This window comes from Arachis stenosperma, chromosome 3 (genome assembly GCF_014773155.1).
Source record: "Arachis stenosperma cultivar V10309 chromosome 3, arast.V10309.gnm1.PFL2, whole genome shotgun sequence".
NCBI lineage: Eukaryota > Viridiplantae > Streptophyta > Magnoliopsida > Fabales > Fabaceae > Arachis > Arachis stenosperma.
In genome coordinates this window covers 68,081,369-68,097,720 of record NC_080379.1, presented here as the reverse complement: position 1 = coordinate 68,097,720, position 16,352 = coordinate 68,081,369, and the positions used below count along the sequence as shown (strand labels likewise).

General features: G+C 41.3%; 1 non-coding gene across 1 annotated transcript; it reads right to left on the bottom strand.

Moving 5' to 3' along the window:
- Positions 1-15,986: 15,986 nt before the first annotated feature.
- On the bottom strand, positions 15,987-16,094 carry LOC130972487 (small nucleolar RNA R71). Its single transcript, XR_009083652.1, has one exon. It is a non-coding gene; the product is annotated as a small nucleolar RNA R71 (small nucleolar RNA).
- Between the last annotated feature and the right edge of the window lie 258 nt (positions 16,095-16,352).

Below are 16,352 nucleotides of genomic sequence, written 5' to 3'. Positions count from 1 at the left end.
GTTTTCAGAATGGACCATGATAGATATATTCTATTATGGTCTATCTGACTTCTCTAAGATGTCACTGGACCATTCTGTAGGTGGATCTATTCACCTAAAGAAAATGCCTGCAGAGGCTCAAGAACTTATTGAAATGGTTGCAAATAACCAATTCATGTACACTTTTGAGAGGAATTCCTTGAATAATGGGACGCCTCTGAGGAAGGGAGTTCTTGAAATTGATGCTCTGAATGCCATATTGGCTCAGAACAAAATGTTGACTCAACAAGTCAACATGATTTCTCAAAGTCTGAATGGATGGCAAAATGCATCCAACAGTACTAAAGAGGCACCTTCTGAAGAAGAAGCTTATGATCCTGAGAACCCTGCAATGGTAGAGGTAAATTACATGGGTGAACCTTATGGAAACACCTATAATTCTTCTTGGAGAAATCATCCAAATTTCTCATGGAAGGATCAACAAAAGCCTCAATAAGGCTTTAATAATGGTGGAAGAAATAGGCTCAGCAATATCAAGCCTTATCCATCATCTTCTCAGCAACAGACAGAGAATTATGAACAGAGTACCTCTAACATAGCAAATTTGGTCTCTGATCTGTCTAAGGCCACTTTAAGTTTCATGAGTGAAACAAGGTCCTCCATCAGAAATCTGGAGGCACAAGTGGGCCAGCTGAGTAAGAAAATAACTGAAACTCCTCCTAGTACTCTCCCAAGCAATAAAGAAGAGAATCCAAAGAGAGAGTGCAAGGCCATTGATATAATCAACATGGCCAAACCTAGAGAAGAAGGAGAGGACATGAATCCCAATGAGGAATACCTCATGGGACGTCCCTCAAGCAAGAAGGAGTTCCCTATTGAGGATCCAAGGGAATCTGAGGCTCATATAGAGACCATAGAGATCCCATTAAACCTCCTTCTGCCATTCATGAGCTCTGAAGACTATTCTTCCTCTGAAGAGGATGAAGCTGTAATTGGAGAGCAAGTTACTCAATATCTAGGAGCTATCATGAAACTGAATGCCAAGTTATTTGGTAATGAGACTTGGGAAGGTGAACCTCCCTTGCTCATTAGTGAACTAGATACCTGGGTTCAGCAAACTTTACCTCAAAAGAAACAAGATCCTGGTAAATTCTTAATACCCTGTACCATAGGCACCATGACCTTTGAAAAAGCTTTGTGTGACCTGGGGTCAGGCATCAATCTTATGCCACTCTCTGTAATAGAGAAGCTGGGGATCATTGAGGTACAGCCTGCCTTATTCTCATTACAAATGGCAGACAAGTCAGTAAGACAAGCTTATGGATTGGTAGAAGACGTGTTGGTAAAGGTTGAAGGCCTTTACATCCCTATTGATTTCATAATCCTAGACACTAGGAAGGAGGAGGATGAATGCATCATCCTTGGAAGACCTTTCCTTGCCACAGCAGGAGCTGTGATAGATGTAAACAGAGGAGAATTAGTCCTTCAATTGAATGGGGACTACCTTGTGTTTAAGACTCAAGGATCTTCTTCTTTAACAATGGAGAGGAAGCATGAAAAGCTTCTCTCAGTACAGAGTCAAACAAAGCCCCCACAATTAAACTCTAAGTTTGGTGTTGAGAAGGCTCGGCCAAACTCTAAGTTTGGTGTTGAATCCCCACATCCAAACTCTAAGTTTGGTGCTGGGACTATACAACATTGACCTGATCACCTGTGTGGCTCCGTGAGAGCCCACTGTCAAGCTATTGACATTAAAGAAGCGCTTATAGGGAGGCAACCCAATTTTTATTTATCTAATTTTATTTTATTTTCATTGTTCTTTTATGTTTTATTAGGTTCATCATCATGTGGAGTCACGAAAAAAATATTAAAATTAAAAACAGAATCAAAAATAGCAAAAGAAAAATCACACCCTGGAGGAAGGACTTAATAACGTTTAAACGCTAGTAAGGAGCATCTGGTTGGCGTTCAACGCCAGAACAGAGCATGAATCTTGCGTTGAATGCTAGAAACAAGCAACATCATGGCGTTTAAACGCCAGGAATGCACCCTGAGGAGAGCTGGCGCTGAACGCCAAAAACAAGCATGGAACTGGCGTTCAACGCCAGAAACAAGCATGGAACTGGCGTTCAACGCCAGAAACATGATGTACATGGGCGTTGAACGCCCAGAACATGCATCACTTCGGTGTTTAAATGCCAGAATTACATGCAAAGGCATTTTACATGCCTAATTGGTGCAGGGATGTAAATCCTTGACACCTCAGGACCTGTGGACCCCACAGGATCATCTCAGGATCTGTAGACCCCACAGGATTCCCACCTACCATATTCTCCCCTCTTCTCAACATTCATCCTCTCTTTCCAATAAACACTCTTCCCCAAAACCCTTCACCGATCACCTAAATCTCTCTTCCCAATTACCTCTTTCACCACTCACATCCATCAACACAACTCCCTCTCCTATACCTTGGCCGAATACACCTTTCTCCACTCTCCTCCATATTTTCTCTTCTTCTTCTTCTTTTCTTTCTTCACTTGCTCGAGGGCAAGCAATATTCTAAGTTTGGTGTGGTAAAAGCATAAGCTTTTTGTTTTTCCATTACCATTGATGGCACCTAAGGCCGGATAAACCTCTAGAAAAGGGAAAGGGAAGACAAAAGCTTCCACCTCTGAGTCATAGGAGATGGAAAGGTTCATCTCCAAAGCCCATCAAGACCACTTCTATGATGTTGTGGCCAAGAAGAAGGTGATCCCTGAGGTCCCTTTCAAGCTCTAGAAAAATGAGTTTCCGGAGATCCGACATGAGATCCAAAGAAGGGTGGAACACTTCTCTAGAAGATTTGAGTTACAATATGGATCAATTAAGGGTGGAACATCAAGAGCACTCCATCATTCTCCATGAAATTAGAGAAGATCAAAGAGCAATGAGGGTGGAGCAACAAAGGCAAGGAAGAGACATAGAAGAACTCATGGACATCATTGGTTCTTCAAGAAGAAAGCGCCATCATCACTAAGGTGGATTCATTCCTTGTTCTTATTTTTCTGTTTTTCGGTTTTTTTTATGCTTATTATGTCATCTATGTTGTGTCTTTGTTACATGATCATTAGTATTTAGTAACTATGTCTTAAGGCTATAAATAATTCCATAAATCCTTCACCTCTCTTAAATGAAAAATGTTTTTAAAACAAAAGAACAAGAAGTACATGAATTTCGAAATTATCCTTGAATTTAGTTTAATTATATTGATGTGGTGACAATACTTTTTGTTTTCTGAATGAATGCTTGAACACTGCATAATTTTGATCTTGTTGTTTATGAATGTTAAAATTGATGGCTCGTGAAAGAATGATGAACAAAGAGAATGTTATTGACAATCTGAAAAATCATGAAATTGATTCTTGAAGCAAGAAAAAGCAGTAAAAAAGCAAAAGCTTGCGAAAAAAAATTTGGCGAAAAAAAATAGAAAGAAAAAGAAAAAGCAAGCAGAAAAAGCCAATAGCCCTTAAAACCAAAAGTCAAGGGTAAAAAGGATCTAAGGCTTTGAGCATCAATGGATAGGAGGGCCCAAGGAAATAAAATCCAGGCCAAAGCGGCAAATTCAAGCTGTCCCTAACCATGTGCTTGTGGCATGCAGGTCCAAGTGAAAAGCTTGAGACTGAGTGCACTTGCTGGTTAGTTGAGCAAAGTTGTGAAATTATGTTTAGACCATAGTATTGAGCACCATGTTTTTGGGGCCATTACCTGGGACAATCAATTTTGAACAACAATTTAAGTATGAATCACAATTTCGTCTACCAAGTTTTTGGACACCCCACCAAGGTAACATCTTTTCATTTTTCTCTTTTGTACATATTGGCAAAATAGGGTTAATTTCATATTTTGTTTGGTTAGTTAATTTTAATTGGGAGTCTAGTATGTTAAATAAGGTTTTATGATGTTTTGGTAGCTGTTTGGAGGTTTGGGATGCTTGGTTTGGTGCAAAACATAGAAAAATTTTGAAAAATAGAGCACCAACCCACGCGTACGCGTCACCCACGCGTACGCGTCACCCACGCGTACGCGTCACCCACGCGTACGCGTCACCCAAGCATTTTCGACCATCCGTGCGCACGCGTACATGACGCGCACGCGTGGATCCAGAAGTTTCACCTCCTAGCTAAAAACCAGAGAGTTATGCTTAGAGTGTGCCAGACTTGTGTCTGAGGCACAAGTCAACCCACGCGTACGCGTGCTTCGCGCGTACGCTTCGACTCTCTGCTTTGCCATGCACGCGTATGCGTCAACCGCGCATACGCGTCGCTACCATTTTATCAATCCACGCTTACGCGTACATGACGCGCATGTGTGGGTTGCCCTGTTTCATCCACCTTTTCTTATCCTCTTTCCATTTCTTTCCTTCTTCTATTCTCTTTCCACCCTTCAATCATAATCTAACACTACCAAACACCATCCATAACCATTTCTTTTAGTTAGTTAGTTACTTGTTTAATTAGTTTAAGTTTTCATTATATGTGTTGGATTATTAATTTTGTTTGTCGTTTATTCCTGCTTAATATTAACTGATGCTATTTTAGCATAATTCTCTTTGATTGTCATTGTTTGATTCAATTGTTGAGGTTATGTTTTGTCACTTGGTTTTGGGTTCTTAATGCTTAATGTTTGTGAACACCAAGTACATGTTACATTGCCTTTAAGCTTCTTAACTCTTTTGAATTGCATGTTTTGGCCACCATGCATTCATCATCCATTGCTAGGAAATTGTATATTATCATTGCATTTTTTTAGGTGATGCTTGTCTATGATTTACCCTTATTCACATCACTTATTTGATGCATTGAGATATTTTAGAATTGTGAAATTGGATCGAAAGCTTATCTGGTGACATATTTTTTAGCCTTGTAAAGCTTTGTGGACCATGCTTGCTATGTGATTGATTTCCACTTCTATTTTCTTTTTCTTAAGTTCCATAGCATCCAAGTGTTTAATCTCTGTGTCACTTAAGTGTTGCAACAACTCCAATATGTGTCCTTGATTGTTATGTAAGTTTCATATACCATCTTGTTCACTAAGTTTACTTACACATTAATCAATGTCCGTGCATTACCCAATTTCACAATTGCTTGAATGCTTTTATGCTTCTTTGATGACTTGCATCATCTACTCTTCTTTATTGCATAAAGAAGACCATAAGAGAGCACAAATCTCATTTGATCAGTACAATTCATGCATTATTTGGTGAATATTATGGTACACTACTTTGAGATGAGTTGTGCTGAATTTCAGGTGAAAAAGGCATCAAGAATGGGAAGAAGACAAATAAGAAGCTGGGCGTGTGAAACTGGCGTGCCACTTGGGGGCAAACGCCACAAAAATGCACTGGTGTGGCACGCCAGGGGCTAAGCGTGGCACACCAGTACTAAATTCCAGAAGGAAAATCCAAGCATGCATGTGGGCGTGGCGCGCCAGGTTGGGCATGGCACGCCTGACCCATCAACTACTATAGACGTGCCACTTGAAGTCGAAGACGTGGCACGCCAACTCACCATCTCATGAAGAACCTCCACTATGGCATGCCAGTTGGTGTCAAAGGCGTGGCACGCCAGCTCCAAAAAGTCACTCTGGCATGCCACTTGAAGACCCAGGCGTGGCACGCCAGGCTTGAAGAGTGCACAAATACATGGACATGCCACTTGAGTAGCACGGCGTGGCACGCTGGTACAATGATCCAGAGAAAGGACTGATGGCAATTGAAGACTGGGCGTGCCACTTGGAGTCGAAGGCGTGGCACGCCAATCCGAGCATGTCACTTAGGCATGCCACTTGAAGGTCGAGGCGTGGCATGCCAATTACTGGAGCAAGACAAGATCATGGGCGTGGCACGCCGAATCTTTAGGCGTGGCACGCTGGTGTAAGTTTCCAGAGAGGATGGAAGAGGCCAATTACATGGGGCGTGCCGCTTGGTATCGAAGGCGTGGCATGCCATCCGCTATTCTTCACTTCGGCGTGCCACTTGAGCAACCAGGCGTGGCATGCCAGTTCCATTCAGAAGACAAAGAAGCATTGGGGCGTGCCATTTGAGTTCGTGGCGTGGCACGCCAAACAGAGGAACCACTCACTCACAAAGGGGCATGGCACGCCAGATCCTAGGCCTGCCACGCTAGTGCAACTTTCTAGAGGAGCTTAGCCAAGCACACAACAAGGCCATGGCACGCTAGACCCTAGGCGCGCCACGCTAGTTCAAGTTTCCGGAGGCAAAGGAAAGTGGAAAAAGCAAAGGGCGTGCCACTTGAGCTCGAAGGCGTGGCATGCCAACACAAGAATTCCACTATGGCGTGCCACTTGAGTTTGAAGGCGTGGCACGCCAAGGTTAATAAAGGGACGAGCGTGCCACTTGAAGGATTGAGCGTGGCATGCCAAGCTATTTTGAAGGGCATGTGACACGCCGGTGAAGCGCCAGCCACACGCCAGCTAAGGAGTCACGCTTATTGAGTGTTTTCTTTCCCTCTAAAATGTAATTTTCCCTTTTTCACTTTTGTAATTATTTTAATTTTACTAGGAGTAGTATAAATACCCCCAAGGAGTACTGAAGAGGGGTTAAGCAGTTAGTTCTAGATCCAGTTTTAGACTCCACTTTTGAGTACTTTTCAAGCTATGAATAGCTAACTTCCCTCTCATTGAGAAAGGAAGCTCTGTTGTACTTGATGGATTGATAATAGTGAAATTCTTCTTCTCTTCATCTTCTCTTGATTTGCTAGAAGGAATTTCATTCTTAATGCTTAGTGTTCAATTATCTTGGGAAAGAGATTGAATGCAATTGGGTTTCATGAGAACCTTGGGAAAGGAAATATGAAACCATGCTTTAAATCCCTTCTCACACTTGAGTAGAATCTGGGTTTTGGTGATGGGATACGTGACATATAATCCCCCCTATACCTAGACCTATGAGGGTGTGTGGTATAATCAGGGACCAAGCATATCTCTCTTCATGAGCAATTAGACCAAGGAATTGGCTATTGATCAAGATCTAAGAGATTGAGTCACCAAGGGATTGGGGCTCAATCAATCATGATTGCCAAGAGGTCAATTAGTTGCATAATTGAAGAGGATATAAGCTAGATTTGATCCAAAGAGACAACATCTCCCAATCTCAATGAATTTCCTCATTCTTATCTATCCATTTCTTTACAGCTTAATTTTACATTCAGCAATTCCCCACTCCCATTTACATTCAAGTCATTTATGATTCAGCACTTTACATTCTGCAATTTCCATTTCTGCACTTTATTGCTTTTATTTACATTCTAGTCATTTATATTTGTGTCATTTACAATTATGCACTTCACAATCTTATAGGTCCGCTTGACTAATTCATCAATCAATTAAAACTGCTCGAATTTGCCAATCTCTGTGGATACGATCCCACTCCACTGTGGGTTATTACTTCGCGATAATTTTGGTGCGCTTTCCAAAAGAACTAATTCACTAATTTTTAAAAAAGGGGTAGTGAATTCTGGTCATCAAGTTTTGTGGCGCCGTTGTCGGGGATTGGCTTAAATTTGACAGTGATTAAATTGATTGGAGAGCTAGATTAAGCAATTTAATTTCCTTGTTATTTTAATTTATTTTATTTAGCAATTTTTTTTATTTTTATTTTGAGCTCTATTTTATTCTTCTTTAATTATCCATAGTTCCACTCTTCTAACTGTTTGATCAATTGCACCACTCACACTAACAACTACTCTAACAATAGTAATTTCTTCATCCACTTTCTTTCTTGCCTGTTGCCTTGATTGGTTGTATGACAGGTAGGAGAAGCGGAGCTTTAACTTCCTTTGATTCTGAACCTGAGAGGACCCTCTTTAGATTACAGAGGGAAGCAAGAGGGAAGAGAGTCGTTGGTGCTGAGGAAGAGGAAGAGTATTTTGAAACAAATATGGAGGAGAATATGGAGAATCATCATGAGGAAGAAGTTCATAACCATGCCAGGGGAGGCCCAGTCAATCATGATGGGCAAAAAAGGAGAGTCTTAGGCTCCTACATCAACCCAAATCCAGGGAATTGTGCCAGCAGCATCCTAAAGCCAATAATTCATGCCAATAATTTTGAGCTGAAGCCTCAGCTTATTATACTTGTTCAGAATAATTGCTTATATGGAGGAAGTGCCCAAGAAGATCCTAATCAACATCTCAGCACATTTTTTAGGATATGTGATACTGTAAAGTCCATTGGGGTACACCCTGACATCTACAAACTACTTTTGTTCCCTTTCTCACTCAGAGATAAGGCAGCAAAGTGGTTGGAATCATTCCTTAAGGATAGCCTAACTACATGGGAGGAGGTCGTGAACAGATTCCTTGCAAGATTTTACCCTCCATAAAGAATTAATAGGCTAAGAGCTGAGGTGCAAACCTTCAGACAACAAGATGGAGAAACACTCTATGTGGCCTGTGAGAGATTCAAAGATCTGACAAGAAGATGCCCACCGGAAATGTTCAATGAGTGGGTACAACTACATATCTTTTATGAGGGACTATCCTATGAAGCAAAGAAGGTAGTGGATCATTCTTCAAGAGGCTCACTTAACAAAAAGAAAATCATCGAAGAGGCCATAGATGTCATTGAGACTGTAGCTGAAATGAGTATTTCTATGCCTCAAAAAGGACTCAGAAAAAGGGAGTGCTAGAACTCAACTCTGTAGATGCTTTGTTAGCTCAGAACAAGGCAATTGCAGCTCAAATAACAGCCTTAACCAAGAGGATGGAGGCCAACCAAGCCTCAGTCATTCAAGACCAAACTCCTCAACAAGAAGGTAATGCATCAGAATTTGAAGGTGAATGGGAACAAGCTAATTATGTGCACAATTCATCCAGAACACCATATGACCCACACTCTAAGACATACAACCCAGGTTGGAAGAACCACTCAAACTTTGGGTAGGGAAATCAACAAAACCACAACTAGGACCACAACAAGCTTTATCCATCAAATCAGCATCCCAACCATAACCCCAACCATCAAACAGGGAACCATAGACCCTACCATAACTCACAAAACACATCATACCATAACAACCAACTCATACACAACAACCTCAATCAAGATGCACCATCCTCAACTATGCAACCATGCGAAATCAAGAGTAACTTTGAGAGGACGGAGGCTGCAATAGCACAACTGTCATCCCAAATTTCAGGGGCAGTCTCCTTCCTCATGGACAGACAAGCACAAATTGTTAGAAGGATAGATGCTAATCAAGAGGAATACAGGTCAAATCTGAAAAATCAAGGTGCAGCAATCTCAAAGTTAGAAGCACAAGTGGGGATTTTATCCAAGCAAATCCCACTTTCCGCACACATATTTCCCAGTGATACCTAACCCAAGAGGGGAATGCAAAGACATAACTCTAAGAAGTGGGAAGGTTGTAGAGGAAAGAACCCCAAGCAAAGATAATCATGAAGAGGTTGCACCAAAATATGGGAATGAGGATGAAGGGGAGATTCCAGCTTCACCTCCACCAAAACTAGTTTTGAAGCCCTATGTGCCAAAGGCACCATACCCGCAAAGACTGAGAAAAATGGGAAGGATGGGCAGTTTTCCAAGTTCCTAGAGATCTTTAAGAGGCTCCAAATCAACATACCATTTGCTGAGGCATTAGAACAAATGCCACTCTATGCCAAGTTCTTGAAGGAGCTTATAACCAAAAAGAGGAACTGGGAGGCAAAAAAAACCATAGTATTGACTGAGGAGTGCAGCGCTATCATACAGAAGAAGTTACCTCAAAAGCTGAAAGACCCAGGGAGTTTTCAAATCCCCTACATCATAGGGGACATCACTATTGAGAAAGCTTTGTGTGATTTGGGAGCTAGCATAAATCTTATGTCCCTAACCATGATGAGAAGGATGAAGATTGAGGAAGCCAAGCCAATAAGAATGGCACTCCAATTGGCTGACAGAATATTTAAGTTTCCACATGGGGTGGAGGAAGACTTGCTAGTGAAAGTGGGAGAGTTCATTTTCCCTGCTGATTTTGTTGTGCTGGACATGGAAGAAGAGGCCAACACATCAATTATCCTAGGAAGACCATTTCTAGCTACTGCTGGACCATCATTTACGTGTAGAAAGGGGAACTAGTCTTGAGATTGCATGACGAGAAAATGGTCTTCAACGTCTTTAAAGCAATGAGTTACCCCAAGGAACCCATAGGAGAATGCATGCTGGTTATACCATGGAATAGATAGTTCAAGAAGTCATGGGAGAAGAACAATGTGAAGAAAACATTGAGCTAGAGCAAGCACTAGATGGAAAACTACCACAAGCAACCATGAGGAACTCAATCATGCCAACTACCACAGACAACAAAGATGCAGAGTCACCAAAACTAGAGCTGAAAGCTTTACCACCCAGCTTGAAGTATGCATATCTGGGTGCTAACAATACTTACCCAGTAATCATAAATTCAAGTCTGAGTAAGGAACAAGAAGAGGAACTTATCCAAATGCTGAGACAACACAAGGATGCCATAGGATGGACACTTTCAAATTTAAAGGGGATCAGTCCTTCAATTTGCATGCTTAAAATCTTACTTGAAGAGGATGCCAAACCCTCAAGATAGCAACAAAGGAGGTTGAACCCAACTGTAAATGAAGTGGTTTAGAAAGAAGTGCTCTAAGTTTGGTGTTGGGAGTTCACAACATTGACCTGATCACCTTTGTGGCTCCAAGAGAGCCCACTGTCAAGCTATTGACATTAAAAGAAGCGCTTGTTGGGAGGCAACCCAATTTTTATTTATCTAATTTTATTTTTATTTTATTGTTATTTTGTGTTTTATTAGGTTCATGATCATGTGGAGTCACGAAAAAATTACTAAAATTAAAAACAGAATCAAAAACAGCAGAAGAAAAATCACACCCTGGAGGAAGGACTTACTGGCATTTAAACGCCAGTAAGGAGCATCTGGCTGGCATTCAACGCCAGAACAGAGCATGGATCTGGCACTGAATGCCAGAAGCAAGCAACGTCCTGTCGTTTGGACACCAGGAATGTGCCCTGAGGAAAGCTGGCGCTGAACGCCAGTAACAAGCATGGAACTGGCGTTCAACGCCAGAAACATGCTACACATGGGCGTTGAACGCCCAGAACGTGCACCACTTCGGCGTTTAAACGCCAGAATGGTATGCTAAGGAATTTTACATGCCTAATTGGTGCAGGGATGTAAATCCTTGACACCTCAGGATCTGTGGACCCCACAGGATCATCTCAGGATCTGTGGACCCCACAGGATCCCCACCTAACATATTCCCACCTTACCTCCTAATTGATCCTATAACACACTTTCCCAAAAAACCCTTCACCAATCACCTCAATCTCTCTTCCTAATTACCCCCTTCACCACTCACATCCTTCCACTCTTCCCCATAAACCCCACCTACCTTCAAAATTCAAAAATTTTTCCCACCCAAACCCACCCTAAATGGCCGAACCTACCCTCTCTCACTTCCCTATATAAACCCCTCCATTCTACTTAATTTTCACACAACACAAACCTCTCTTCTCCTTCTTGGCCGAATACACCTCTCCCCATCTCCTCCATATTCTTCTTCTTCTTCTTCTTTTCTTTCTTCTCTTGCTCGAGGGCGAGCAATATTTTAAGTTTGGTGTGGTAAAAGCATAAGCTTTTTGTTTTTCCATTACCATTCATGGCACCTAAGGCCGGAGAATCCTCTAGAAAAAGGAAAGGGAAGACAAAAGCTTCCACCTCCGAGTCATGGGAGATGGAAAGATTCATCTCCAAAGACCATCAAGACCACTTCTATGATGTTGTGGCCAAGAAGAAGGTGATCCCTGAGGTCCCTTTCAAGCTCAAGAAAAATGAGTATCTGGAGATCCGACATGAGATCCAAAGAAGAGGTTGGAAAGTTCTAACCAACCCCATTCAACAAGTCAGAATCTTAATGGTTCAAGAATTCTATGCCAATGCATGGATCACTAGGAACCATGATCAAAGTGTGAACCTGAATCCAAACAATTATCTTACAATGGTTCGGGGGAAATACTTAGATTTTAGTCCGGAAAGTGTGAGGTTGGCATTCAACTTATCCATGATGCAAGGAGATGCACGCCCCTACACTAGAAGGGTCAACTTTAATCAAAGGTTGGACCAAGTCCTTATGGACATATGTGTGGAAGGAGCTCAATGGAAAAGAGACTCCAAAGGCAAGCCGGTTCAACTGAGAAGACTGGACCTCAAGCCTGTGGCTAGAGGATGGTTGGAGTTCATTCAATGCTCCATCATCCCCACTAACAACCGATCTAAAGTTACTGTGGATCGGGCCATTGATGAGCGGATAATTTGTACGCTTTTTGGCATTGTTTTTAGTATGTTTTTAGTAGTTTTAGTTGAGTTCTTAGTATATTTTTATTAGTTTTTAGTTAAAATTCACTTTTCTGGACTTCACTATGAGTTTGTGTGTTTATCTGTGATTTCAGGTATTTTCTGGCTGAAATTGAGGGACCTGAGCAAAAATCTGATCCAGAGACTGAAAAGGACTGCAGATGCTGTTGGATTCTGACCTCCCTGAACTCGAAGAGGATTTTCTGGCGCTACAGAAACCCAATTGGCGCGCTCTCAACGGCGTTGGAAAGTAGACATCCTGGGCTTTCCAGCAATATATGATAGTCCATACTTTGCTCAAGATTTGATGGCCCAAACCGACGTTCAAAGTCACCCTCAGAATTCCCAGCGTTAAACGCCGGAACTGGCACCAAAATGGGAGTTAAACGCCCAAACTGGCACAAAAGCTGGCGTTTAACTCCAAGAAGAGTCTCTACACGAAAATGCTTCATTGCTCAGCCCAAGCACACACCAAGTGGGCCCGGAAGTGGATTTTTATGTCATTTACTCATCTCTGTAAACCTTAGGCTACTAGTTCTCTATAAGTAGGACCTTTTACTATTGTATTTAGATATCTTGGTAGCTATCTTTGTTCTTATGCTATCTTAGATCATTGGGAGGCTGGCCTCACGGCCATGCCTAGACCTTGTTCTTATGTATTTTCAACGGTGGAGTTTCTACACACCATAGATTAAGGTGTGGAGCTCTGCTGTACCTCGAGTATTAATGCAATTACTATTGTTCTTCTATTCAATTCCGCTTGTTCTTTGTCCAAGATATCACTTGTTCTTCAACTTGATGAATGTGATGATCCGTGACACTCATCATCATTCTCACCTATGAACGTGTGACTGACAACCACCTCCGTTCTACCTTAGATTGGGTGAATATCTCTTGGATTTCTGATACATGATGCATGGTTGATCGCCTGACAACCGAGTGCTCGCCTGACAAACGAGCCAGCCATTCCGTGAGATCAGAGTCTTCGTGGTATAGGCAAGAACTGATGGCGGCATTCAAGAGAATCCGGAAGGTCTAACCTTGTCTGTGGTATTCTGAGTAGGATTCACTGATTGAATGACTGTGACGTGCTTCAAACTCCTAGCAGGCGGGGCGTTAGTGACAGACGCAAAAGAATCAATGGATTCTATTCCGGCCTGACCGAGAACCAACAGATGGATAGCCGTGCCATGACAGGGTGCGTTGAACATTTCCACTGAGAGGATGGGAGGTAGCCACTGACAACGGTGAAACCCTTGCATAAGCTTGCCATGGAAAGGAGTAAGAAGGATTGGATGAAGACAGTAGGAAAGCAGAGAGACGGAAGGGAAAGCATCTTCATACGCTTATCTGAAGCTCTCACCAATGATATACATAAGTATCTCTATCTTTATCTTTATGTTTTATTCATTCATCATCTATACCCATTTGAGTCTGCCTGACTAAGATTTACAAGGTGACCATAGCTTGCTTCATACCAACAATCTCCGTGGGATCGACCCTTACTCGCGTAAGGTTTATTACTTGGACGACCCAGTGCACTTGCTGGTTAGTTGTGCGGAGTTGTGTTTATGCCATGGTATTGAGCACCAAGTCTTTGGAGCCATTACTAGGGATTATTTGAGTTGTAGTGATCACAATTTCGTGCACCAAGTTTTTGGCGCCGTTGCCGGGGATTGTTTTGTGTATGGACAACTGACGGTTCATCTTGTTGCTTAGATTAGGTATTTTTCAGAGTTCTTAAGAATGAATTCTAGAGTTTTATGATGATCTGTTGAAGTCTGGCTGGCTGTGAAGCCATGTCTAATCTTATTGGACCGAGGTTTCAACTTATCATCACAAGAGCTTGTTGATCTCTATCAATCTTGCTATTGGAGCAATGATCTGCTAAGGCTTGGCTGGCCATTGGCCATGTCTAGTGTTTTGGACCGAAGCTTTCTTTGAAAGCTTGGCTGGCTGTGAAGCCATGTCTAATTCCTGGACCGGAGTCTTAGACTAGCATTGCAATGATTCCTGGAATCCAAATTAAGAATTCTGAAACCTTCATTTTCTATTTCCATATAATTTTCGAAAAAGCACAAAAAAATTTCAAAATCATAAAAAACAAAAAATATTTTATGTTTCTTGTTTGAGTCTAGTGTCTAATTTTAAGTTTGGTGTCTTGCATGCATTGTTTATTTGATCTTGGTTCTATTTTCAAGTCAATAGTACAGGGAACTGAAGATTCAGAACATGCATCAGAGGAATTACACAGAAAAAGCTGGGCGTTCAAAACGCCCAGTGAAGAAGGACAGACTGGCGTTTAAACGCCAGCCAGGGTACCTGGTTGGGCGTTTAACGCCCAAAAAGGTAGTGCATTGGGCGTTAAACGCCAGAATGTGCACCATTCTGGGCGTTTAACGCCAGGATGGCACAAGGGGGAGGATTTTGTTTTCAAATCAATTTTTTTTCAAGTTTTCAAAGTTTTTCAAAATCAAATCTTTTTCAAATCATATCTTTTCAATCAAATGTTTTCAAAATCAATTTCTTTCCTTTTTCAAAGATACTTGCTAACAATTAATGATTTGATTCAACATTTCAAGTATGTTGCCTTTTCTGTTGAGAGAGGTTTAATGTTTGAATCATATCTTTTCTTGTTAGGCAAGTCATTAATTTTTAAAATCAAATCTTTTTAAAATTGTTTTCAAATCATATCATTTTAATCATATCTTTTTTTTAATCACATCTTTTTCAAATTAGTTTTCAATCATATCTTTTTGATTTCTAATTTCAACATCTTTTTCAAAAATCACTTGATTCCTTTTCCACTTTTAGTTTTCGAAAATTATCAATCAATTTTTCAAAATGTTTTTTTAAAATCTTTTTAATTAATTTTCGAAAATTCTCTTCCCCTCTTCTCACATCCTTCTATTTATGGAGTACCACTCCGTCTCAATGCACAATTCGAACTCTATCTGATTAAGTTCGAATTCTTCTACCTCTTTCTTCTATTATTCTGTTCCTCTGACACCTCAAGGAATCTCTATACTGTGACATAGAGGATTCCATATTTTCTTGTTCTCTTCTCTTTCATATGAGCAGGAACAAAGACAAAAGCATTCTTGTTGAAGCTGACCCTGAACCTGAAAGGACCTTGAAGCGAAAGCTAAGAGAAGCTAAGGCACAACTCTCTGCAGAGGACCTAACAGAAATCTTCAAAGAAGAAGACATGGCAGCCGAAAACAACAACAATGCAAACAATGCAAGGAAGGTGCTGGGTGACTTTACTGCACCTACTCCCGACTTCTATGGGAGAAGCATCTCTATCCCTGCCATTGGAGCAAACAACTTTGAGCTTAAGCCTCAATTAGTTTCTCTAATGCAACAGAATTGCAAGTTCCATGGACTTCCATTGGAAGATCCTCATCAGTTCTTAGCTGAATTCTTGCAAATCTGTGACACTGTCAAGACTAATGGGGTTGACCCTGAGGTCTACAGACTTATGCTATTCCCTTTTGCTGTAAGAGACAGAGCTAGGACAAGGTTGGACTCACAACCTAAAGAAAGCCTGGACTCATGGGAAAAGCTAGTCAATGCCTTCTTGGCAAAGTTCTTTCCACCTCAAAAATTGAGTAAGCTTAGAGTGGAAGTCCAAACCTTCAAACAGAAGGATGGAGAATCCCTCTATGAAGCTTGGGAAAGATACAAACAATTGATCAGAAAGTGTCCATCTGATATGCTTTCTGAATGGAGCATCATAGGTATTTTCTATGATGGTCTCTCTGAACTATCCAAGATGTCTTTGGATAGCTCAGCTAGAGGATCTCTTCATCTGAAGAAGACGCCTACAGAAGCTCAAGAGCTAATTGAAATGGTTGCAAATAACCAATTCATGTACACTTCTGAAAGGAATCCTGTGAACAATGGGACAAATCAGAAGAAAGGAGTTCTTGAGATTGATACTCTGAATGCCATTCTGGCTCAGAATAAAATATTGACT